The 27,470-nt window shown below is 44.8% G+C and overlaps 1 pseudogene; it reads right to left on the minus strand.

The window, feature by feature from the left end:
- Nucleotides 1–4,144: 4,144 nt before the first annotated feature.
- Nucleotides 4,145–27,470, minus strand: part of LOC142563320 (uncharacterized) — a 29,877-nt pseudogene continuing 6,551 nt past the window's right edge.

Consider the following 27,470-nt stretch of genomic DNA (forward strand, 5'->3'; position numbering starts at 1 on the left):
AAAAGCAACATACCGAGTTAAATTCCAAATAATAAGTTTCAGACCCAAAACACAGATGTCGATGGTGTGCGCATCTATCGCACCACCCCATGTTTACGGGGCGGCGCAAGGGCACTTGCGTTTGAACTGTCGGGATTGCGGTTGTAAGCCGTTTTTCAGTGGCTGCAAGGTTGTAGCGGGCCACAATAATGAGACGACGCTAGAGATAATTCAAGCGGCAGAAAAACTGCGTCGATGTGGCTCAGTTGGGACTATCACAAGACGAACTCAGTTATCTTAACGGGACCGAGTTTTGCGAAAGCTGAACAATAGATGCGTAGACCATCGACATGTGTTTATAAAAATATTTGACTCCCTACCATTAGGCGCCAGTTGAAAGTCTTCGCTTGTGCCTCTCGTTTCCTTGATCTCGTTACAAGTGGCGTGCAAATAATATTTATCGTCTATAAAAACAGTGTACAAATTTTAAGGCAACTTATCTTGCCCAACAACGATAGCTGTCACCTACCCAGCGTGCATATTTCTTTTTAATTATCCATGCTTGTTCGGGGTACTTGTATCCCACGAACAGCATGCACATAAACCGGATGTGCCGATCCCTATTTCTTATGGCGCTTGTTTTGTAGACGTCAGAGTAACTTCGGACAATTGATTTGGCTTTACCGAACGCCTCTTCCAACTTTCCTTTTCACCAGTATGACGTCGCTCAAGTGTTTATCGTACCCTTAAAAGAAAGAATGACCATTACACCATCATCGTCATCGTCATCATCGGGTATCCACGTGCTGTGGCAGTTGCGATAGTTTAAGGATCTGCATCTACAGTAGCGACTGGAAAGCGCCCAGCACGCACTGCTACAGAAAAGAAATTCACTCAAGAATCAAGCCCGCAAGAAATCCTCTCTAGTGTGAGTGTGCCAGCTTCACCGGCATTTATTTGTTGGTTCTGCAAGGTCGCATATACCAGGCAAGAATTCTGAGTTACAATTTATCGCCAGTAAAGTCCATGGCTTTCGGCTGATAGAAGAACGCATTGCGTCCACAATATCATCGCCAGCCTTTTAATGCTGTTAGCATTCTTTGCGACATTTATCCAGTTGGCGGTATGTATGTATGTATGTATGTATGTATGTATGTATGTATGTATGTATGTATGTATGTATGTATGTATGTATGTATGTATGTATGTATGTATGTATGTATGTATGTATGTATGTATGTATGTATGTATGTCAAAAGCGTGGCAGTTTGGGCGAGTTGGTATGTCATAACTGTTTAAGGCTAGTAGCGCCGCTCAGGACGAGCAAAAAAGGAAAGAGGTAGGGGTAATCAAAGGGAGCGGAAAACAGGGTGAGCGCTCACCCTGTTTTCCGCTCCCTTTGATTACCCCTACCTCTTTCCTTTTTTGCTCGTCCTGAGCGGCGCTACTAGCCTTAAACAAGTATGTATGTATGTATGCATGTATGTATGTATGTATGTATGTACGTGTATCTATCTATCTATGCCCTCACCTAACCTTCTTTCCCGCCAACTGGGGTCACTTGGTATTCCATGATCAAATGAGTAAAAGCATCGGCATGATGTGCTGAGGGCTGACGTGCTGAAACTTCGGTAACACGACATGCACCACTCTTCAATGACTCTCTTTCACGCCAAGATACTGGGTACGTGGTGAATCTTCAATCAACCCCATTGACACCAACTTGGGTCTTAGTGCATTTACTACTAGGTATGAGCTGCTGCTCTTCAGTAACCCTCTTTGATCCTATCTTGGCTCAATGGGTAATACGTATGTGCCACCTTTAATAAGGATTATGATATAAAACACGTCATCAACAACTATGCATCGACTATCAGATCGATTGCTCATAGCTATAAAGCCACCGATCATCTCTGAATGATAGACGCACAGACAATATGTTTATTATTATTATTATTATTATTATTATTATTATTATTATTATTATTATTATTATTATTATTATTATTATTATTATTATTATTATTATGTGCACTGCAGGACAAAGGCCTCTACAGCAATCGACCTCCACTAGCCGAAATTATTCCGCGGTTACAGCTTAATAAATGGAGGCCTGGCGCATGGTTTTTTATACTAACAGTTCTATGCGTAGCAACCACTCCATTCAAGACATGGCGGCAAGTGCTAATTCAGCCAAAAAAATGACAATATGCATCGGACAGCAACCCTTCTGAGAGCAGACGTAAGGAAATAAGCGATCCCGGAAAACACTTATTCCCTCACGCAGCACAGCCGAAAACATTTCCTTCCATCAGCCGAGAAGGGAGAATGGGGAAACAGCTAGGCACTAGACATCCCGCGCATGACGGACGACATCGCATAATGGAGAAATAGGGCCTCGCCGGGCGTCAAGCAGCAGGGAGTGACCGCAGCTGACAGGCATTGCAGCGCGCGCATTACGTGAGTGGGGTCGCAAAAAGCCATCGCAGAACCTCCGTCGTTATTGGCTCCTGAACAATAATTTTATCCACAGACTATCGAGAAGAATCGCCAAGCATGGAATGAGACTTGTTGCTTGCGCATGGACAGAACGTGCTGAAATATTGAACATGTCAATTTCAGAACTGAATGTCCAGCGATGTTATGAAAACTAACAAGGCAGGGAAGGCATCGTTTTGCTCCCAAGATCAAGTGTCAAATGGAAACTCCCTAGAACCTCTGGAAAAGTTAAATGGAACTCAAGCTGTGAAAACAACGAGCGCAAGATTTAACTAGGTCAGCTCATAGGGCACGAGTCAATCCTTCCCTTAAATATTCATTAAACCGAAAATGAGCCCAAGAAAGAGGACATAATCCCGGCTTCAAGAACCCATGCGTTCTTGTTATTGCTACTCAGGAAACAAAAAACGGTTTTAGCCTTGAACAATGCTACACGGCTGCGCTAATTAAGGTTTATGTGATTTGCTGGCTAACAAATCTAAACGAACAAATCTGGGAACATGTTTCAACTGCTGGAAAAATGCCACAGCAAAAGCGAAGAATACGACGCGCAAGAAACTAAAGAAACCTGCACAACCTTGCTATGCGCTGTTCTTTTGTACGAGAAATGCTTGGGAGAGCTGCAATCATGACGCGCAAGCGGGCAAGTCACGTGGAATTTTTTTGTATTTCGCAGGCGTCTGAAGTAAACGGAAAAACACTAATACCTAATAGATAGAAAGTTAGAAAATGTTTATACGCACAGTTTCCGAAGCGCTCTGCAATATTCTAATTGGAATTGTTTCCCTAACTTTGTTGCTTCAGAAGCTGGTTAATTATTCTTGACTAATTATGCAATTAAGCTGAATAAGAATATTACTATGACTTACTCCACACAATAGTCAGCAACATGCATTTGTTCGCATCGCCTTAAAGTGCTTTGGTCTATTTTTAAATTCTGGTTAAGTTTAGCTGCGACACCCTGTATGTTAACCCATGTGCCAGTAAAGAGGCATCCTGTCTGTTCCTGGGAACATAAGTAAAAAAATTGTGGATTGATTGGATAATTAATTTTTATTTTTGCTATAAGTATTATTATTAGTAATAGTAGTAGTGGTGGTGGTGGTAGTAGTAGTAGTAACGGTAGTTCGGACGAAAGAAAAGACAAGGAATAGATATGTAGATCGAAAAGGCTGTAGTAAATCAATTATAAACAAAGTATAGCAGTAGGACAGACAGACAGACAGACAGACAGACAGAGAACTTTATTTATGTCCTGAGGTACGCTACCGCTCAAGGTGGTAGAGCAGCGAGCCGCTCCCACGTCGGCCCGGGTCGGCCGAGCCTCACCGCCGTGTCGCGGGCCCTCTGGACGGCCCTGAGTTCATGTAGAAGGTCTGAACTCCTGAGCATGGACCTCCATTACTCTTCGGTCATGCGTTGATGAACCTGTAATGAGGGGTACTGCCCAAACGTACAAGCGGTGCCACAATTTGCGCATGTTGGATCAAGGTCTTCGATGAAATGGCTGTGGGAATAAAGACTAGGGTATGACCTGGTATGAAGCATGCAGAGGGCAGATGCCTGTTCTCTAGAGAGCGCCTAGCGAGGAAAGGGAAGACCCTCCTGACCAAATGATAATGCTTGATGACCTCATTAAAAGTGACGAGAGCGTCCTTAAAGACCGCTAGATTGCAGTCCTAAGGTTGCCCAGGCTGCCCAGCGCGGTTAGTTCGCGCGCTCGGGCATGGGAGATCTTGTTCAGGTTGCCCATGGAGGCCAGATGTGATCTGAGGTGAGCCAGAAACCAGATGATTGTGCGAGGAGAAATGTCTCTATGACCTAAAATGCTAGTTACTTTAGCCGACACCGATCCGGACGCAAAGGCCCTGACCACTGCTCGTGAGTCTGTGTAGATATCTTGCGTAGAATCGTCAAGGAAAGCGAGGGTGATAGCTACCTGCTCAGCTTTAGCGGGAGTGCCATTCCTGATAGAAGCGGAGTGGAGAACAGAACCTGTGTTATCAACTGTAATGGCCGAGAGGTTGGCCGATTCACCGTGCTGCGCCGCGTCTGCGAAGCATGCAGGCTCCGAGTTTCCAGGAACGTCTTTAAGCAGGGCTTCAATCCTGGCCCTCCGCCTCCCCGCATTGGGATGCGGGTGCACGTTGCAGGGAAAAGGAGAGATCGTAATGTAAGCCCTTTGCTCCTCATTGAGATTATGTTTGCACCCCACTTGTAGGGCTGGACTTGACCCTAACACGGCCAAGATGCTCCTGCCCGCGGCCGAGGAGGAGAGCTTGGCCATCTGCGCTGTAGGCTGTGCCTCGATTATCTCTTCCAACGCGTTGTGAATACCCAGTTGCATGATCCGGTCCGGATCAGGAGATTAAGCTTGATCTTTTCTTCACTCTGGAAGCAGTGCATGGCAACAAGGCAGGTAATGTGGCTCATTAAGAAAACGTGGAAAAACCTTAGTAAATTGTCCTCCCTGAGAACACCTCGAGAGTTGCAGACTCTAGTAATAAGGTGAACCATGCTTTCCGTTTCAGTTGTGGTCGTGTTGATGGTCTGCCCATTAGTGCCATTAGTCTCTATAAGCATGCCAAGAACTCTGAGGACCTCTACCCTAGGGATGGGATGACCAGAGCTGGTGCGAAACATTATATTGACGTGCGAGAGGGTGACCCAGCCCTTAGGTTTCACGCCCCTCCTCTTGAGTCTGTTCCTGAGTCTTGAGTCTCTTGAGCAAAAATTACGACTTGGTCGGAGAGAGTCGGAGTACGGTTTCCCCAAGAAAAGCCTCAGTGTTATCCATAGCCTGTTGAAGTGCCCCCTCTACTGTACCCTCGCTGCTGTCCGTACACCAGACGGTGAAGACATCGGGATAAAGGGCGTGATGTGTGCCGTCAACTTGCGAGAGCCTCTTGGAAAGCACATAGAGCGTAATGTTGATAAGAGTGGTGAGACCACCGAACCTTGTTGCACACTTTGGAGCCAAGAGCGACGGCTTCTGATATGAGGTCTCCTATCTTAATCGTGGCCGTTTTGCTTTTGAGGAAGCGTTGATGAATGCACGGAATCTAGGCCCTCAGCTAAAACTAGAGATGAATTTGAGAATATGCATGTGCGAGAGATTATCAAAGGCTTTCTCCGGGTCAAGTCCCAGGATTGCAGTGATATCTCTTGTCTGAACGTCGACAATCCGATGTTTCATCAACGTCGTGGTGTCCTGGGTTGAGAGTGCCGGCCGGAAGCCAATCATAATGCACGGAAAGAGATCGTGTTCTTCAGTGTGTTTAGAAATACGGGTGTTAATAACGCGTTCGGCCGCTTTGCCTATACAGCAGGTAAGCGATATGGGCCTGAGATTAAACAGACCCAGGGGGCGTCCCGGTTTTAAGATAAGGGCGACTGAGGCCAGTTTCCACGATTGCGGTACGGCGCCCTGTTCCCACACATTATTAATCTCGTCCGTGAGCGTTTGTATGGAAGCATCGTCCAGATTACGAAGGGGCCTATTATAAATCCTATTCGGGCCCGGGGCCGAGTGCCCATTCAATCCCATTAGGGCCTCCTTCTCTTCAGCTGTGCTGAAAGGTTCGTCCAGAAAATCCACATGCGAATGGAGGATAGTAGGCGTTGCATGAGAGATCAACCAGCTGATATTTTTCCGCGAGTGTTTCGAGTATATTTTGGTCTGAGCCTTCCTGTTTGGCCACATGGAGGATTTTGTCGATTGTCCCTCTGGTTGGATTTTGGAACAGAAAAAAACGCGCTGGAGACTGTTGTTAGTAAAAGAATATCCAAAACTAGGAAAAAGTCCAATGCCTCGTTTGTCATATAGAAAAAAGTCTATACAATTGAAGCCAAGCCCGTTTCGTCTGGGTTAAAATAAGGAGAGCTTGACGAGTCATGTCACGTTGATAGGTACAGGCATCCGTCGAGAATCGTACACTGCAGGTCAAGATGACGATAGCCCCTTCAGAAGCGGTTTGCGTTGCGTAATGAAAAACGGTCATTCCTATGTGAACTGCTCAAGTCTCTTGCAGGAACCACAAGAAACGCACGCCGGATTGTCCACCCATTTCTGTAGGTGTAAACATTCATACACTATCACAGAACCAACCATGAGCTTGAGTAGTATTCTAGCGTGACCAGGCAAGCCGTGACCACGAACGAGAAACGGAAAGATTAATTTTCATCATGCCTTCCACAGTAACACAGAACCTAAATTGGTAGTCACTCAAGGTGCTTGTCAGCTAAAATAATTAATAATGTTAATGAAACCTTTCGTGAATTTGGCAGATATTAGGAGCGCAGCATTCAAATTTCTCAAAGAAGGGTGCCTCCGGGTCTGAATTAGCGAAACCAACGGTTTGCGTTTAATAAACGTTGGTTCTGATCTTTCAATTATGCTGTATATTTCACAGAGAGAACATAACTAGTATAAAAATGCCTCTTAATGTCCCTTATGAGCAAAAAAGCTTTGAAACTGCCACGTATTCATAAATGCTCTTGGTCACCCTTCAAGACTTTCTCTGTCCATATGATACGACAGTACGAACAGTCGAAATCTATTTCGGTGATTTAACTTCCATCTAACTATAATACGATGGTGAATGAGAAAGTATTTGCCCATATTTCTTTTTAGCCAAATTACGGCTGCAAATGCGAAGTCAACATATCTGTTCTCCGCGGTGGACCTTTCTTGTACACGCCCGGCCTTATTTGCCGGTAGCTCCGCGACACGGCATTGCTGTTAGTTGTCGAAGCTGGCGGTTGTGCTACACACGTCCACGGCGCCCGAGCAAAACAGTGCGATTCGTTTTCTGTGGAGCAAGGGACGAACACCCACCGAAATCCACAGGGCAATGAAGCCCACGTATGGGGAAAAGTGTCTCGCTTTGAGAAGTGCGAGGTGGCGGTATTGCGAGTTCTCAAAAGGCCGTGAAGACTTTCCTGACAATGAGCGTTCCGGGAGGCGGCGTGCGTCGCTGACTGACGACAGGGCCATTCTACCAAACACCAACATCTACCAAATATCATAATTAAAGAAACGACAACTAATGCCATCCACTGCGCTTCCAAACACGTTATTATTTTTTTTACAACAGGAGCAGACAACACGAACGCGTTTGCAATACACCTAGAAAGCTAGCGTGAATTCGCGAACTTTCCTCTTTCCCTCTCTTTCAGCGCCATAAACCTCAGCCATCCGACCGTAAGCTGTAAAACAAAGGCCGCCAAGGCCAGTGAGCCTGCATGATTCGAAATTGCAATCGATGCGATTGCTTTTAGAACAAACCGTTGTGTGCGAGGGTGCTGCTGCCTTTTCTTGACTTTTGTCTTGCGTTTGCCTAGTGTAAATCCGTGCCTGGGTGAGCCAAATTCGGGGCAGTAAAAAATTGTGCAACTTTACGTCGCTTCGAGGCGCAACACCTGTTCTTTACATCTTTTGCAAGAAGGGACAAGTGTGAGAGACACAAGTGCAGAAGGTTGTTCACCCTGGTGGACTGAAAGAATTCCTCAAGTCATACTAATATAATTTTGTGTCGTATCTTTGCAAACCGCGGCTATTGTCTCCGTTTTCTAATTCCGGTAATAATACACAATTCCAGCCTCGTTTTTCTTTTCTTATTGTCATGAATAAATAAGATGTTCGCGCCAATGTATGGTGACGGCTACTGCTCTTCATATGGGTCACATAAAGTGTATCCTGCCTTATCGCATATTATAAGAAGTTTTACTCAATATCACATGGATCAAAGGTAAAAAAGCCATTATATAATAACACATGATAAATTAACGCATCATATATGTCGCAAACAATACAGGCATAGCACAAGTACACTAAATATCACATCACAAAAAAGTACATGCAGTCTCCAGCTACCGTAAAAACCGGAAAATAGGACGAACCAAAATATATGCAAAACACGAAATAAAATAAACTGCATAAGCCGGTAAAAAATGTGTGGTATATAAGATGGGGTTCACTCCGTGGCACGCTTTTGAAAAAAGTTCGACCTGTATTCCGATTTTTACGGTACTCATGGCGCCTGGGTACATCTGTACTATCGCAACACAAGCAATTCATGCGTTTCTGATTTCACGTACTCCTTCAGAATATCAGTGACCTCCGAACAACCTGCAAGAGAAGCCAGCTCATGTTTCTGAAGAGTAGCTATTGGCCTACCGCCCGAGGAGCTCCTTTAGACTCATTGGCCTCCGATCAAGCCTCACGAATTTTAAAGCCAGTCGGTTTCTTGGCTCACATTATTTGTGTCATTCTAAATGTACATGTTGTACATTTTCATCTGCGCTGGCACATTCGCAGTGACGGTTTTTATCACGGCCAATCCGATGTCGCAACTTTCTTGTGTACAAGGCGCTCAGACTCAGACGGTGCATAAGTGTTCCGAGACTCCACCAGAGCTCTTTCTTTGTGTGAAATTCAATAAGCGGATAAATATTATGCATATCTGTAGTCTTATCAGGAAGGGTGACATTTGGACACGACAGTGATTACGGGCAAACGGGATGAATGTAAGTTGAAGGCACGGTACAGTACGTTTCTGCTATTTCTGAAAAATCAAAACCTTGCTAATTTGGGAAGCGGACAACTTTCGCAAAGTGTGCAGAAACAGAGCCGCATTAAAGCGTACCGAAGGGTGAAGGTGACAGTACCTAAACGGCCATACGTCAAAGCAACACTTCTGAGCACCCATCGCGGGTTCGCGGCTATGGCCTTGCTCGAGGTCGCGAATTTTATCCCGACGGCGGCAGCCGCATTTCGACGGGGCGAAATATAAAACGTACGTACACTTAGATATTGGGACACGTTAAAGAACACCATGGTGTCAAAATTATTCTGCAGTCAGCCCCTACGGCGTGCCTCCTAATCCTGTTGAGGTTTTGGCACGTACAGCCCTGTAATTCACTTAAAGCTTAATACTTCTGCCATGATGTGATGTGCTAGGTGAGCCGATCAATATGCTCAACCCCTCTCAGAGGTTATAAAATATGACGGCAACGCCTCAAGCAAACACCTCCCTCTGTGTGTTCTGTGTACTACGCAGACAAAAGGCAGTGGTGCACGCAGGGTAACGTTGAGTATCAAGTCACCACTCTCGTGCTGGACTAAACGTTGAAGAAATTAAACATTCGCCGTCATCAGCATCACTACTTGTCGTCAATCAAAACAAATAGCACAGAAAGCTTCGCTTACATCGATTCCCACAGTTCGTGGGATCCGCATAATTTTTCAAATTGTTTCGAATCCACTTCTGCCACTGGCCCTTGCAATTTGTAGAAAAAAAAGGAATATCAGCGATGTTACCTTCGACTGTGTGTTTCTCGACGTCACAAAAACTTCGTAAACTCTTCATCTCCTACAAGGCAAACCAGAAACTCCTTGCGGCTTTTTCTTTTTGCCAAATTGCGGCTCTAAACAGGAAGTCAACGTATCCTCTTCCAGCAGCTTTCCTTTCTTCAACCAGCCCGGCCTTATCTGCCGGTAGCTCCGCGGCACGGCGCTGCTGTCAGTTGTTGCATTTTACCGGTTGTGCTTCACACGTCCACGGCGTACGAGCAACGGAGTGTGATTCGTTCTCTGTGGAGCAAGGGAAGCACGCCCACCGAAATCCACGCATGCAGCCCACGTATGGGGAAAGGTGCCCCGCTTTAAGAAGTGTGAGGTGGTGGTGTTCCGAGCTCGTGAAAGGCCGTGAAGTTTTGCATGACAATGAGCTTTTGAGGAGGCGGCGTGCGTCACTGACTGACGACAGGGCCATCTCGAATTCAGTGCTGCGATGGTACACATATATGTCTGACGTGGTGTGGCGGCTATGTGGAAAAATAATGTAAGGTACGTAGAATAGTACGTATGTTTGTAATTACCTGTGTGTAGCTTATTTTGGCTAGTAAACAATAGGGGCAAAGACTTTCTGATTCGCCCTCGTATGTGGCGTCTACACAATAATAATGCTTGAGTAAGCCGAACGAAAGCAAACAAAGCGTTTTTCGAGAAAGCGCATATTTGCCAACAGCTCTGTGCTATCGGTCCAAAATTCTCGGGTGGCACCCACTTCGCCTATGTGCCACGCGGCGTCACAAAATCGCAAAAATTCACATCAAAGTGAGGTAAACGCATTAAAGATCCCATTATTGTGCCAAAAGGACTAATTTTTTCGGAATAGTTGGAGATTGCTGCATTCTTAAAAGCATACAAGATGGCTGCCCTCCGATCACCCTCACACTGGCTAAAGAGAGCACCCGACGAGAATGAATTTCTTCGCATATAATAAATTTTTTGACGTAGATTGTATAACTTTGTAAAGCCCTTTCAGCATGCATAGGACATTGGTCTGCCAACCTTAGGGCCCATTATAGCAACATTTTTAACTCTCCGTTGAACGAGTTTCGATCGGCGACCAAAGGCTAAGCAAGGGGAAGCGGACCAATCGGAGACGCCGGCAGCAGTATCCTCCCTCGATTATGTACTTTCACCACACTAGCTCAACCCCAGCGGAACCCTTTCATATTATCCATGTTCGTCGCCTTTTGTCAGCCAAATAGATAACAGAAATGTGTCAAAGTAGGCAATGTTATTCGCTTTGAAAGAAAACAAATGTGACCTCCTATAAACGAGGAGTTCTATTGATGGCGCTATCCAAACAACGGCAGCGGCTCACCTCCTGATGCTTGCGTTGGTGGTCACGTAAATTTCACGTCAGGAGATTGGAATAAGATCCTAATGGAATAGTTTTACGTTATATGGGCCCCATGTCTATTTTTTAATAATTCGTTCCACCGGCGATTTCATATTGGAACCTCAAGTACCGATTCAATACGTAGTATCCATTCTTCAATACCCATTGGCCGGCAATATATTCATGTGTTCTCGTACAATAACGCGAGTGTTGCATTTGTCCCTATTTAATAACTTTAATGGGGGTTTATGATGCGATGACGCAAGACAGCGAGGAACCGTCGTCCTGTGAATCGATTTCTTGCGTCCTCTCATCAAAAGCCAGCCAGTTTCGCTATCGCGAGAGCGGATTTCATGTTACGCAAACTCCCCTTTGCTAAGATGTTACTGAGCAAGCGCCTTCATTACCAAGAGACGAGAGGCTTATTGGATACGTTCTGCAAATTTGTGAATCATCGCTGTCATCACCAGCATCATCTGTGTTAAGTGCAGGGTGAACTCCCCTCCCAGCGATCTATAATTACCCCTGCCACGTGCCAGATGACTCCGTCCTTTGCTTACAAATTTCCCGATTTCATTAGAGCACGTACTTCTCTGCCGTTCTAGACTGCGCTTCCCTTCCCTGCGCACTCATTCTGCAAATTCTAATAGGCTACCCATTAACGGCCCTGCGCATTACATGGCCCTGCCCAGCTCCATTTTCCCCTCATAATGTCGGCTACCGTGTCAGCTACCGCCATTTTCCCTCTAATGCGCACCGCTTTCTTCCTGTCTCGTAAATGACTCTTCACCAAGCCCCATTGCAAATTTTCGTTATACATTGGAAGCTGTAAAACGCCGTCTGATGAACGTTTCACCGAAATAATTTTTCAGGCGGCTCCATTAGGGGAGGAGATGGAGGAAATTAATTGCCTCTCGTTACCACGCCGCCAAGAGGCGAGTTTCAGTGCGCAATGGAGACGCTCTCTCCTCCTTCCTTTATACTCGCGGAGCTCGCGGACAACTTTCTGTGTCTATAAAGGGAAAGCAACGGGGGCGGAGCCTCTGCACGTGTATTACGGCGCCAAGTAGTCCGCCAGCCTTTCACAGTGCTTTCGGTTGCTCGGAACACGCTGAATTGGTGCAGCTTCCCCGTGCGACGGTTTCGCGTTCGCCTAAACGCGGAAGGAAGAAGCAGCAAAATAAGTAGCCTTTTACACTGAGTGGTATGTTTTGTGTGATTTAACTGTTGCTAATAAAGTGTTCACGTCTTCACGTCGCCAACGTGGATGAAAATGCGGGACTTTTTTTCAGAAGCGCTCTAGCTTGTGTGCACTCTGCCTCCGTAGCTTTCCCTTTATAGCTACAGAAAGTTGTCCGCGAGTATAGCAGTTTTCCCAAGTGCTGTTCCTTCCCTCCCTTCTCTAATACCGGAGCCGAGGGGCGCACCGCGGTGTAAGCCACACATCCCTTTTTGCGGCGTTGCGCCTCAAGGCCCAACCATTGGCATGCGTCAGCATGCTTCGGCGCGCGCCGACAAGCTTACGCGTCGCTTCGCGTCGGTTGGAGGGAAAGGGCACGCTATGACTGGACACGAGCTCTGACACGCGGCGACGCTTGCTCCTCGGCTGCGGCCACGGTATGGTATGGTATGAATAACGTTATTTAGGTCCTGAGGGATCAGTCTGGGACTGATGCGGGCCGCTCCCACGTCGGTACAGAGAGGCCGAGCCCCTCTGCCGTCACACGGGCCCTCTGGACAGCCCTGAGTTGGTCCGCCAGCACTTCACTGTGCAGCATCAGCCGCCACCACTGTTCACCTCGAGAACCATCACCGGCCAACGCAAAGCAGCGCCAAAGCATGTGTTCTAAATCGAGCAAACCCCCACACTTACTACAATAGAGTGAAACCCCGCAGTCCGGATTAATTTTGTTCATGATGACCGGGTTAGGGTACGGTGTAACAATAATATTTTTACACCGTGGCTGCGCCGCACTGTTGTTCGACCACTTTGTTTTCAACCGGAGAAGTCCGGCCTAAACAGCCTGTAAACTGCGCTTGCAACAATAAGTTAGTAATCTGTATGCTCCTGTAGATATAAAAGAACAACCGTTTGATTATTCAATATCATCATCATCAGCCTGGTTACGCCCACTGCAGGGCAAAGGCCTCTCCCATACTTCTCCAACAACCCCGGTCATGTACTAATTGTGGCCATGCCGTCCCTGCAAACTTCTTAATCTCATCCGTCCACCTAACTTTCTGCCGCCCCCTGCTACGCTTCCCTTCCCTTGGGATCCAGTCCGTAACCCTTAATGACCATCGGTTATCTTCCCTCCTCATTACATGTCCTGCCCATGCCCATTTCTTTTTCTTGATTTCAACTAAGATGTCATTAACTCGCGTTTGTTCCCTCACCCAATCTGCTCTTTTCTTATCCCTTAACGTTACACCTATCATTCTTCTTTCCATAGCTCGTTGTGTCGTCCTCAATTTGAGTAGAACCCTTTTCGTAAGCCTCCAGGTTTCTGCCCCGTAGGTGAGTACTGGTAAGACACAGCTATTATATACTTTTCTCTTGAGGGATAACGGCAACCTGCTGTTCATGATTTGGGAATGCCTGCCAAACGCACTCCAGCCCATTCTTATTCTTCTGATTATTTCATTCTCATGATCCGGATCCGCCGTCACTACCTGCCCTAAGTAGATGTATTCCCTTACGACTTCCAGTGCCTCGCTGCCTATTGTAAATTGCTGTTCTCTCCCGAGACTGTTAAGCATTACTTTAGTTTTCTGCATATTAATTTTTAGACCGACTCTTCTGCTTTGCCTCTCCAGGTCAGTGAGCATGCATTGCAATTGGTCCCCTGAGTTACTAAGCAAGGCAATATCATCAGCGAATCGCAAGTTACTAAGGTATTCTCCATTAACTTTTATCCCCAATTCTTCCCAATCCAGGTCTCTGAATACCTCCTGTAAACACGCTGTGAATAGCATTGGAGATATCGTATCTCCCTGCCTGACGCCTTTCTTTATTGAGATTTTGTTGCTTGCTTTATGGAGGACTACGGTGGCTGTGGAGTCGCTATAGATATCTTCCAGTATTTTTACATATGGCTCATCTACACCCTGATTCCGTAATGCCTCCATGACTGCTGAGGTTTCGACTGAATCAAACGCTTTCTCGTAATCAATGAAAGCTATATATAACGGTTGGTTATATTCAGCACATTTCTCTATCACTTGATTGATAGTGTGAATATGGTCTATTGTTGAGTAGCCTTTAAGAAATCCTGCCTGGTCCTTTGGTTGACAGAAGTCTAAGGTGTTCCTGATTCTATTTGCGATTACCTTAGTAAATACTTTGTAGGCAACGGACAGTAAGCTGATCGGTCTATAATTTTTCAAGTCTTTGGCGTCCCCTTTCTTATGGATTAGGATTATGTTAGCGTTCTTCCAAGATTCCGGTACACTCGAGGTTATGAGGCATTGCGTATACAGGGTGGCCAGTTTCTCTAGAACAATCTGACCACCATTCTTCAACAAATCTGCTGTTACCTGATCCTCCCCAGCTGCCTTCCCCCTTTGCATATCTCCTAAGGCTTTCTTTACTTCTTCCGGTGTTACCTTCGGGATTTCGAATTCCTCTAGACTATTTTCTCTTCCATTATCGTCGTGGGTGCCACTGGTACTGTATAAATCTCTATAGAACTCCTCAGCCACTTGAACTATCTCATCCATATTAGTAATGATATTGCCGGCTTTGTCTCTTAACGCATACATCTGATTCTTGCCAATTTCTAGTTTCTTCTTCACTGTTTTTAGGCTTCCTCCGCTCCTGAGAGCATGTTCAATTCTATCCATATTATACTTCCTTATGTCAGCTGTCTTACGCTTGTTGATTAACTTCGAAAGTTCTGTCAGTTCTATTCTAGCTGTAAGGTTAGATGCTTTCATACATTGGCGTTTCTTGATCAGATCTTTCGTCTCCTGCGATAGTTTGTTGGTATCCTGCCTAACTGAGTTACCACCGACTTCCATTGCACACTCCTTAATGATGCCCACAAGATTGTCGTTCATTGCTTCAACACTAAGGTCCTCTTCCTGAGTTAAAGCAGAATACCTGTTCTGTAGCTTGATCTGGAATTCCTCTATTTTCCCTCTTACCGCTAACTCATTGATCGGCTTCTTATGTACCAGTTTTTTCCGTTCCCTCCTCAGGTCTAGGCTAATTCGAGTTCTTACCATCTTGTGGTCACTGCAGCGCACCTTGCCGAGCACGTCCACATCTTGTATGATGCCAGGGTGAGCGCAGAGTATGAAGTCTATTTCATTTCTAATCTCGCCGTTCGGGCTCCTCCATGTCCACTTTCGGCTATCCCGCTTGCGGAAGAAGGTATTCATTATCCTCATATTATTCTGTTCCGCAAACTCTACTAATAACTCTCCCCTGCTATTCCTAGTGCCTATGCCATATTCCCCCACTGCCTTGTCTCCAGCCTGCTTCTTGCCTACCTTAGCATTAAAGTCGCCCATTAGTATAGTGTATTTAGTTTTCACTCTCCCCACCGCCGATTCCACGTCTTCATAGAAGCTTTCGACTTCCTGGTCATCATGACTGGATGTAGGGGCGTAGACCTGTACAATCTTCATTTTGTGCCTCTTATCAAGTTTCACAACAAGACCTGCCACCCTCTCGTTAATGCTATAGAATTCCTGTATGTTACCAGCTATATTCTTATTAATCAGGAATCCGACTCCTAGTTCTCTTCTATCCGCTAAGCCACGGTAGCACAGGACGTGCCCGCTATTTAGCACTGTATATGCTTCTTTCGGCCTCCTAACTTCACTGAGCCCTATTATATCCCATTTACTGCCCTCTAATTCCTCCAATAGCACTGCTAGACTCGCCTCACTAGATAACGTTCTAGCGTTAAACGTTGCCAGGTTCATATTCCAATGGCGGCCTGTCCGGAATATCATCATCATCATCATCAGCCTGGTTACGCCCACTGCAGGGCAAAGGCCTCTCCCATACTTCGCCAATAACCCCGGTCATGTACTAATTGTGGCCATGCCGTCCCTGCAAACTTCTTAATCTCGTCCGCCCACCTGACTTTCTGCCGCCCCCTGCTACGCTTCCCTTCTCTTGGGATCCAGTCCGTAACCCTTAATGACCATCGGTTATCTTCCCTCCTCATTACATGTCCTGCCCATGCCCATTTCTTTTTCTTGATTTCAACTAAGATGTCATTAACTCGCGTTTGTTCCCTCACCCAATCTGCTCTTTTCTTATCCCTTAACGTTACACCTATCATTCTTCTTTCCATAGCTCGTTGTGTCGTCCTCAATTTGAGTAGAACCCTTTTCGTAAGCCTCCAGGTTTCTGCCCCGTAGGTGAGTACTGGTAAGACACACCTATTATATACTTTTCTCTTGAGGGATAACGGCAACCTGCTGTTCATGATTTGGGAATGCCGGCCAAACACACTCCAGCCCATTCTTATTCTTCTGATTATTTCCGTCTCATGATCCGGATCCGCCGTCACTACCTGCCCTAAGTAGATGTATTCCCTTACGACTTCCAGTGCCTCGCTGCCTATTGTAAATTGCTGTTCTCTCCCGAGACTGTTAAGCATTACTTTAGTTTTCTGCATATTAATTTTTAGACCCACTCTTCTGCTTTGCCTCTCCAGGTCAGTGAGCATGCATTGCAATTGGTCCCCTGAGTTACTAAGCAAGGCAATATCATCAGCGAATCGCAAGTTACTAAGGTATTCTCCATTAACTTTTATCCCCAATTCTTCCCAATCCAGGTCTCTGAATACCTCCTGTAAACACGCTGTGAATAGCATTGGAGATATCGTATCTCCCTGCCTGACGCCTTTCTTTATTGGGATTTTGTTGCTTGCTTTATGGAGGACTACGGTGGCTGTGGAGCCGCTATAGATATCTTCGAGTATTTTTACATATGGCTCATCTACACCCTGATTCCGTAATGCCTCCATGACTGCTGAGGTTCCGGAATATACGCCTGCGCAACAGTTCCCTTTTACCTTCAGAAGTAACAAACATTTGGAGGACGCTTTAGCTTCGCTTTTAAGAGTGGAACGCGACAGCATTCAAAGATCGCTGACTGCTTCGGACGCTTCCCGGCAATTGGAGTGTATGTAATCGTAATGTTTACCGGGAAACGCTGGCTCCGAATGCTACGCACGAGGGCGCGCTTTTTGATAGAAACGCGCCCTCTTGCGTGGGCCGCGATGCGACGCAGGCGAGCGCCAGCTGGAGGTGTTGCAAGGGACCGGGCGCACGGCTCCGCTGCCCCCGAGACACCCGCGTGCCGGTGCGCGCAAATGGCGGACGCCGCGGCTGGTTTGTGAATGGTAGAAACGCTGGAAAACGGGTTTGTTCGAGTGTTCGCGTAACAGAATTACGTTTTCACGTATAGTCAAATCACAGTCCGAGAGCTATCGTGTCTTTAGGTTGTGTGTAAGTTGTAGTTTATAAGTTTTCTATGTAATTTAGCTTGAGAAATTCAATTACTTCAGTAAATTGCTTGCGTCACACGGAGGGCCCGTGTATGGGTGGCTCGAAAATCTTTTCGGGGGAAACGACGTCCACCGCCGACACCAGATGTTCTCCGACACGGGCTCCTTAACACTATCGCCAGCAGTGCTTGCGCTCGCTGCTATTGTCGTCGTCTGTCTACAAGATCGCTTTCCGAACACCTGCGCGACCATGCCATAGCATATCAAAAGCTATCGCACGATTTCGTCTTTCGTAGCTCATTGCACAGCCCACTATGTAAGAATTAGGTGTGCAAAATATCATTGAAAAATCTGTATGGGAAATATAATTTTGCTGGCTGGTGTATGAAAGAGACGCGAAAAAAGTGGGCTCTGAGAAAATTAGCAAAAAGAATTGAAGAACGTGCCGCGCTCACACAAGAATAAACATCTAGAACCGCTAGAATTTCCCAAACTTGTAGCTCGTCTCCTCCTGATTCTTGCGTCGGTCTAATTTTGCCCATAGAGCACCTCATTTATTTTTCTGGGTTGTTCTGAAGCATCAACACACCATAGGGAGGACTTCACGTCGAGCAGCATTGACTGTATTACAAGAAAAGTTTTCACTGTTTAGAAGACATGTTCTATTGTAACTGGTTTCAACGTGCCAAGTGTTTCGTTCTAGACAATAATGAAATGACATACATCAGATATTACAGACTTGCGAATCGAAAGGTTTTAGTAGGTGCCTTTCGTTGCGCTTTGCCAAGTTGTACTATTGAAGCATTTATTCAAATATAGGGTAACAGCTCAGTTGTCTAATGCCATATATATATATATATATATATATATATATATATATATATATATATATATATATTATTTACACAATTTACACACTTCAAGTCGCCCCGCAAAAATAAAAAAGAACAGTTTGTTTATTGTTTTCCATTTGCATTGATGTTTTGCTTGAGAACGATTTTTTTTTTCCTAAGGCACGCAATAATTGATGTGCCCTATTATTTTACTGCACAACACTAGACACGGTAGTCAACCGTTATGAAACACCAACCGTTATTAACGCAGTGCATATGATCGGGCACACAGGGTTTTATTGCACCTTAACTGATGCTTTCGAAAAATTGTTACACTATACCAACATTGCGTAAAAGTCACTGCGGTGAAATAATATAGTAGTACATACTTAAAAAACACAATTTTATACTCTAATAATAATAATAATAATAATAATAATAATAATAATAATAATCAATCCAATTTTTCTTATAATTTCCAGAAACAGCTAGAGATCCTTTGTGATGACGATGATCGCTGGAGTTTATTGGCACAAGGGCCAGAAATGGCCATAGAACGCCAAGGCCATGACAATAGGCTGCCATTGGCAATGATTAATGATCGTCGGAACGCGGATGAAACACGGCAGTATAGAGGCCTAAAGATATTAATTGGAAAGTAAGTAAATAGATCCCTAATAAAAGTAGACAATGATACATGACATGTGCTATGGAGCAATGATGTACTACGAAGAGGTGATGTACAAAAATATGTCGCTACAAATTAGCACTACTGCCTGTGCCACTCAGGTCGCTACTATATCGTAGCATTAGCCTCTCGTGAGAGGATGTGCTAAGAAACATCGTGGACATATAACGCGCATACAGATCATTTGTACTGGTGCACTTAAATAGCAATATGCGAGAGAAAATGTACAGAGAACACAAATGTGGTAGACAGACAGAACAATGCGAGATAAACAAATAGGGAAAAAGAAAACGAGGAAGCGCGAAAGGGAGTCAATCATACAACATGATTATCTACATATATATACAGGAATTGAACACTGAAATATGTCAATACAGGCACAATTCTTATTACATGCTTTCTTTAGAGTCAAGTCATATATAGGACAGTCATTAATGCAAGAAGGCCAGGCGGAAAATGCGGAATTCTGCTTGGTATACTGTTGCAGCACGAAAAAGTGCACATGATCAACAAGTTTTTGGAAATGTATAATACCATGGAACACCTTATAGATGAACAAAAAGGTCTGATTTAATTAGTTTTGAGTTTATAGGCGTAAGCTGAGGTATACTTGAGGAGTTTGGACCATGGTTGTCAGAAGGGCAAAAGGGGTGCTTGAACATAGATTTCTATTCTGGACGAGTTCAGTGAGGTCAGAATTGGATTTGCACGTTGCACCACAGTCTACAGAGGCGTACTCCAGTATTTCAAGGCAGACAGCAGAATACAATTTCATAAGCAGAACAGGCGAGTGGAAATCATGCGATATACGACATACAATTTCAAGAACGTGAGCGTCACATTGCGAGTATTTAACGTGTGATGAGAAGCTTAGCGTTTTGTCGAAGCACACAAAGATATTTCGTTTCAGCGACCCTGGGTAGCGGCGCACCTCGTGTGAAAATGGCACATGGCGTGTTTTGCGCGTATAACTTAATACCACAGTTTTCGAAACATTTAAGAGAACCTTATTGCTTCTGCACCGATTTGAGAACGAAAAATGTATTTTCGGAGGTCAATGCAGCCGTGAACACAGCTGACAGTCTTAACTAGCTTTAAGTCATTGGTATACAAAGCTATGTTGTTGATCTATTAAGATGTTCCTAGCACTAGCAGAACACAGGTAATGCAATAGCGATTGAAACACTTTTGACGCAGCGCAGAGGAAAGATATAGGCCGGTAGTTAGTAGCTCCACTCTAACACCCGATTTCTGCACGGGAAATATCCATGCTACCTTCCAAGTGCTAGAAAATGTACTAGACTTTAAGGAACTATTGAGGACGCGTCTGAGAACAGGGACAAGTAGGCTTCTATACGTTTTAAGTAGTGCGCCAGGAATGTCATCAACACCCCAAGAAAGGGGAAGCTTGAACCGCTTCATACATATGAAAATAAGGTCTTTATTGACTGATAGCGTACATGGCGTGCCAAACTGAGAAGGAAGGTTATTTGAAGCGTCTTTTACACCATATACAGAACAGAACTGCTCTGCATAGGCATGAGCAGTGTTTGAGAAATCACCATATTCATAAAGAAGGCATACATCATCAGCGCTCTCTTTAGAAGAGTGAGAGCGCACGAAGCTAAATATTTTTAATTGCGTGTCATGCTGGCTGCAACACATTCAATGTGATTTTTGTGACCATTCTAATATAAATAATAATCTTAGCGGTAACATAGCACTCTAGACAGCTCACAAGGCTAAAAATAAGGACGTGTTTATAGTGTCTCATCGTGTGTCTCATAGCCAGCTATATAGAGCAAGACTTTGCAGGGTGCAGAAGACACTCTCTCTCTCTCTCTCTGAAGCGCACACACACACTTGCTCACTTGCAGAGCACGTGACACACACATACAGGGCAAGAACTGGACAGTTGACGGGTGCACAACTCGCAGGCTCACCGACTCAGTCCGGTCGCAAGGAAGGGGAGTCCGAATGTAGAGAGAAAGCTCTGTATGCCAGATATAAGCATGGAGTTGCGGCATCGGGTCATGCAGTCGTGATGGGCCTCAGGCTGTCCGGACCACTTGTTCAGACGGACTGAAGAAGAGAGATGAGTGCTGTCCAGAGAGCCGTCAAGTACCCTGCAGAATAGATGTAGTAGAGCAATTTTATTGCCGCTGTTATTGCCGGGTTTGCCACTTGACGGCTTTGAGGCGATGCTCGTAGGCTGGCATGAGCTTGTGACGACCGAAAAGACGGGAATAGAGGGTGCGTGATGCCCGACGCTGAACAACCTCGAGTTTATCAGCGATGTGAGTTTGGTACGGGGACCATACTAATGAGCAGTACTCAAGCAGTGGCCTAATGAGAAAAGTGTAGAGTTCTCAGAAAACCTCAGGCCGACAGGGAAGGAAGACATGGGGCACAAACCCCAGAATACGACGAGCTTTAGATACATGTAATGGTTCTACTGAAACCAGCAAGGCGGAGAGAGGTAATTAATGAAGGGAAAATGAGACATCCACCCAAACGTAGCTAAGTGCTACAAAGGAAACCCGTACGGGTTACTCGGCTTACCAGCAGTTGAAGAAAAATTCGTCCTCGTCCAGGACTAGTTTGGGTCGATGTCTCATTTTCACTTTATTAATCACCTCTCTCCACCTTGCGGGTTTTTCGCACAACTATTATGTCAAGCGCTTGCTTTTGCTTCTGAGTTGTTGATAAATTCGACTTCACCTGCCGTCTGCTAGCCGCCTGGTTAGCTCAGATGGCAGAGCGACTGCCCCAGAAAGGCATTGGTCCCAGGTCCTGGACCAGGACAAATTTTTCTTCAACTGCGAAACTTGTTTTCGAGAACCCACCGTGATTGCTTAGTGGCTATGGTGTTGGGCAGCTAAGCACGAAGCCGTGGGATCGAATCCCGGCCACGGCGGCCGCATTTCGATGGGGGCGAAATGCGAAAACACCCGTGTACTTAGAATTAGGTGCACGTCAAAGAACCCCAGGCGGTCGCAATTTCCGGAGTCTCCCACTACGGCGGGCCTCATAATCAGAAAGTGGTTTTGCACGTAAAACACGATAATTTTTTGTCTTTTGACGAACCCGTATGGGTTTCCTTTGCAGCACTTAGATACGTTTGGGTGTATATCTCGTTTTTCTCTATATTAGCTTTAGATGCAATGCTGGTGACACATGCGGAAAAGTCAAGAGAAGGGCTGATTGCTGCACCCAGAATTAGAAGGGCGCTGACAGTTTTCATAGGGACAGCTCCGCGGAAGTAGGTTGGGCACGCAGCACTTTTATTGTGGCTGATACGCATTGCAACACTTTTTTCAGTGGTAATACAAAGTTTGAGGGCCCAGTCGTTCGCCTTTACATAACGTATTTATTCCAAGCGCATATGCTGCCTATAGGCATAAGGTTGCAGTGGAAGTGTTAACTTGTTAATTCAACACATTCCGGAAGGCGAATTAGCAACTTGGTTTTGCGTTAATATTTTTACTCACTGCAAGTGTCAAAATGTAACAGCGTGCTTCGAATGAGGGCACAAATAGAAAAGCAGACAACGAAAGTGAGCGATTATCCCTCTCGGTTTCCTCTTTGCGTGTGTTTGGTTGTCCTAATTCGCCGTGTTACGTTTTCAATCTTCTTCAGTAATATCCATGTTTCGGCCCCATACAAGTAATAATAATACCAGCGACCATAGGTCCTCTAGGTAAACGGAACTAGCTCAGAATTTCGCTATACTTATCTTTCTTTCTTCGCTTAGGGCTCAGTCGGACTCAGACTCACCGAAATTCTACTGAGTCGTGTTCACTCAACCTCCCGAGATGGTCTGAATCTGAGGCAGTGGGAGTTAGCCCACTCGAAAGTGAGTTTTCCGAACTATGCCGACGATTCAAGATCAGTTCCACCTCGTTAGGAATGACTTCTCCGATGTGTGAGACAGGCAGCCGAGACCTTGAGTTGTTTTGTGTATCCCCTTGAACACGCTACTACTGAATTCGCGGTAAGCGCTGAAAGTTTCTATTTCTTCTCATTTTCTTTTTTTTCACGCAACATTTAACTATTGTTCAAGTTCACAGAAAATGCATCGTAAATCTAGCCGTGTTCATGGCCACATGCATACGGGTGACTCCGAAACCTCGATGTTGGAACCATTGAGAAATACTACGCCGTGACACCGGCGCACGTGCAACTCCAGAACTACGAGGCCGGAACCGTTCAGAAATCAAAGAAATTTTTAGGCCTGCAGGGCCCTTGGGGCTGTACTTGTCGGCGTTAAGGTAGCCTCCCCGCCTGCGCGATTATCTGACTGAGCTAAGGCGAATGCTCGGTTGCCATAGCCGGAAGTCGGAATCCCGCTAGGCTTGGAGTGACACCTGTCACCGGCAAAAGATGCCAAGAGCGAGTGGGGCTATACTAATCCAGGTACAACCAAATTAGGAAGGCCCACAAAGCTCCAACAAGACACTCCCTCACCAGATCAGGAATTGGCCTCCCTGGTGCAGTGTTCGGCCACCCCCTCCCAAATGGCTCATTCAATTACCCGATGGCCCTCAGTCCCCATCAGCTGCGCAGCACCTGACTAAGGCGGGGGTCAGACCTGTAACGCAGCAGAGGGTGCTTAGAGTCTCTGGATCCAGACAGGCCGCCATTGGAATCTGAACCTCGGAACGTTTAACAACCCAACCTTCACGAGTAAGGCTAGCTTAGCAGGACTCTCAAGAATTATCAGACATTGTTTGGGATATCATCGGCCTTAGTGAGACTAGAAGAACTGGTGAGGCTTATACATTGCTGAAAAACGGACATGTCCTTTGCTATAGAGGTCTCCTAGATAAGAAGTAATATGGGGTAGGATTCCTAATCCATAAAGACATAGCCGGCAACATTGACGAATTCTACAGCATGAATGACAGGGCAGCTGTAGTCGTAATCAAACTCAATAAAAGGTATACATTAAAGGTAGTAAAAGCCTACGCTCCAACATCCAGTCATGATGCTGAGGAAGTACATCAGTTCTGTGAAGATGTTGATTTAGCGATGAGAAGAGTGAAAACTCAGTGTACTGTAGTAATGGGTGACTTCAATGCAAAAGTGGGGAAAAAGCAGGCTGGTGAAAAAGCCATTGGCAACTACGGCGTCGATTTTCGGCACCCTAGAGGAGAGATGCCGGTAGAATTCGCAGAAAAGAATAAGCTTCGAATAATGAGCACCTTTTTCAGGAAGTGTAGCAAGAGAAAGTGGACCTAGAAAAGCCCTAATGGTGAAACAAAAAGTGAAATTGACTTCATACTTTATGCTGATCCCACCATAGTGTAGGATGTAGAAGTGATAGGCAGGGTAAAATACACTGATTATAGGCTAGTGAGGGCTAAGATTCACCTCAATTTGGAAAGAGAAAGAGCTAAATTGGTCGAGAAGAAACAGGTCAACCTAGAAGCAGTAAGGGTAAAAGCAGACAAATTCAGGCTGGTACTTGCGAACAAATATGCAGCCTTAGAACAGAAAGATGAAGATCACATAGAGGTAATGAATGCAACCGTAACTAGGCTGGCTTCAGAGGCAGCCATTGAAGTGGGAAGCAAGGGTCCAAGGCAAACAGTAGGCAAGCTCGCCCAAGTAACAAAGGACCTAATAAAGAAACGACATAAAATGAGTGTCCAACTCAAGAAATAGGATAGAATTCGCGGAACTCTCAAAACTGATCAACAGGGCGAAAAGAAGGGATATTCGAAACTATAACGAGAGAAAGATTAAAGAAGCCGTAAAAAATGAAGCAGCCTGAAATCAGTGAGAAAGAAACTTGGCATAGGACAAATCAAGATAAGCACTGAAAGATAAGCAGGGTAATATCATCAGCAATCTGGAAGATATAGTAAAAGCAACGGACAAATTTTATACTGACCTAAACAGTACCCAGAGGAATCAGGATACCTCAATTAGAAACAGTAAGGAACAAGATAGAGAAACTCCTCCTATAGCTAGCGATGAGGTCAGAAGGGCCTTGTAAGACATGAAATGAGGAAGACCGGCAGGTGAAGATGCACTAACAGTCGATTTAATCAAACATGGAGGAGACATAATGCTTGTAAAACTGGTGGCTCTTTATACGAAGTGCTTAACGACTGCAAGACTCCCAGAAAACAGGAAGGATGCAAACATTATACTAATCCACAAAAAGGGAGACGTAAAGAGTTGAAAGATTATAGGCCCATTAGCTTACTCCCAGTATTATATAAGATATTTACCGAAATAATCTTCAATAGAATAAGGGCAACACTGGACTTTAGTCAGCCAAGGGAACAGGCGGGCTTCAGGAAGGAATACTCTACAACGGATCACATCCATGTCATTAATCAAGTTATCGAGAAATCCTCAGAGTATAATAAACTTCTGTATATGGCTTTCATAGATTACGAAAAGGCATTTGATTTAGTAGAGACACCAGCAGCCATAGCGGCACTACGTAATCAAGGAGTACAGAATGCTTACGTAAATACCTTGGAAAATATCTACAGAGTTTCTACAGCTACCTTAATTCTACACAAGGAGGAAGATGCCTATAAAGAAAGGGGTGAAAAAGGGAGACAATCTCTCCAATGCTTTTCACTGCGTGCTTGGAAGAAGTATTCAAGCTATTAAACTGGGAAGGCTGAGGAGTAAAGATCGATGGCGAATATCTCAACAATCTTCGGTTTGCCGATGACATTGTTCTATTCAGCAACAATGCAGACGAGTTACAACAAATGATTCAGGACCTTAACACAGAGCGTGTAAGAGTGGGGTTGAAGATTATTATGCAGAAAAGAAAGATAATTATAAATAGCAGGGCAAAGCAACAGGAGTTCAGGATCGCCAGTCGGCCTCAGGCGTCTGTGAAAGAGTACGTTTGCCTAGGTCGATTAATCACAGGGAACCCTAATCATGAGAAGGAAATTCACAGAAGAATAAAAATGGTTGGATCGCATACGGCAGACATTGCCAGCTCCTGACTGGAAACTTACCATTATCATTGAAAAGGAAGGTGTACAATCAGTGCATTTTACCAGTGCTGACATATGGGGCAGAGACTTGGAGACTGAGAAAGAAGCTTGAGAACAAGTTAAGGACCGCGCAATGAGCAATGGAATGAAGAATGTTATGCATAACGTTAAGAGACAGAAAGAGAGCGGTTTGTATCAGAGAGCAAACGGGTCCGATATTCTAATTGACCTTAAGAGAAAAAATGGAGCTGGGCAGGTCATGTAATGCGCAGGTTAGACAACCGCTGGACCATTAGGGTTACAGAATGGATAACAAGAGAAGGGAAACGCAGTCGAGGATGACAGAAGACTAGGTGGAGCGGTGAAATTAGAAAATTCGCGGGCGCTAGTTGGAATCGGTTGGCGCAAGACAAGGATAGTTGGAGGTCGCAGGGAGAGGCCTTCGAGCTGCAGTGGGCATAAAACAGGCTCATTATTATTATTATTATTATTATTATTATTATTATTATTATTATTATTATTATTATTATTATTATTATTATTATTATTATTATTATTACCCTACCCGCCATGGTTGCTCAGTGGCTATGGTGTTGGGCTGCTGAGCATGAGCTCGCGGGATCGAATCCTGGCCACGGCGGCCGCATTTAGATGAGGGCGAAATGCGAAAGCACCCGTGTACTTAGATTTAGGTGCATGTTAAAGAGCCCCAGGTGGTCGAAATTTGCGGAGTCCTCCACTACGGCGTGCCTCATAATCAGAAAGTAGTTTTGGCACGTAAAACCCCATAATTTATTATTATTATTATTATTATTATTATTATTATTATTATTATTATTATTATTATTATTATTATTATTATTATTATTATTATTATTATTATTATTATTATTATTATTATTATTATTATTATTATTATTATTATTCCGGTAACATGCAATGATTTCACACCTTTATGCTCAATGGCAATGTTAAGTTCATCCTGTCATCACAATGCTAGTCATCACATACGAATTGCGGTCGAACCGTGCTTTAGGCGAAATGTTTTTACGGGGTTGATATTCCCTGTTATAGTTTGAAGAAAATAATCATACTTGATATATACTGATTGTAATAAATTGCAACACAATATGAACGCTAGCCCACTATGCCGTGTTTACAAATAAGCGATGTGGCCCGCTTAAATTTGAGGTCTGTAAAACAGCTGGCTACCTGGCGCGATTTACCTGGATGTACAGAACAACATTATTTCAGAACTCATGTAAGAACGGAAGACTCGAGTGAAAGCATGATTCATTTGTTATATAATAGCACAGCAGGCTGTGTGCCAGAGG

This window comes from Dermacentor variabilis, chromosome 11 (assembly GCF_050947875.1).
Source record: "Dermacentor variabilis isolate Ectoservices chromosome 11, ASM5094787v1, whole genome shotgun sequence".
NCBI classification, from domain to species: domain Eukaryota; kingdom Metazoa; phylum Arthropoda; class Arachnida; order Ixodida; family Ixodidae; genus Dermacentor; species Dermacentor variabilis.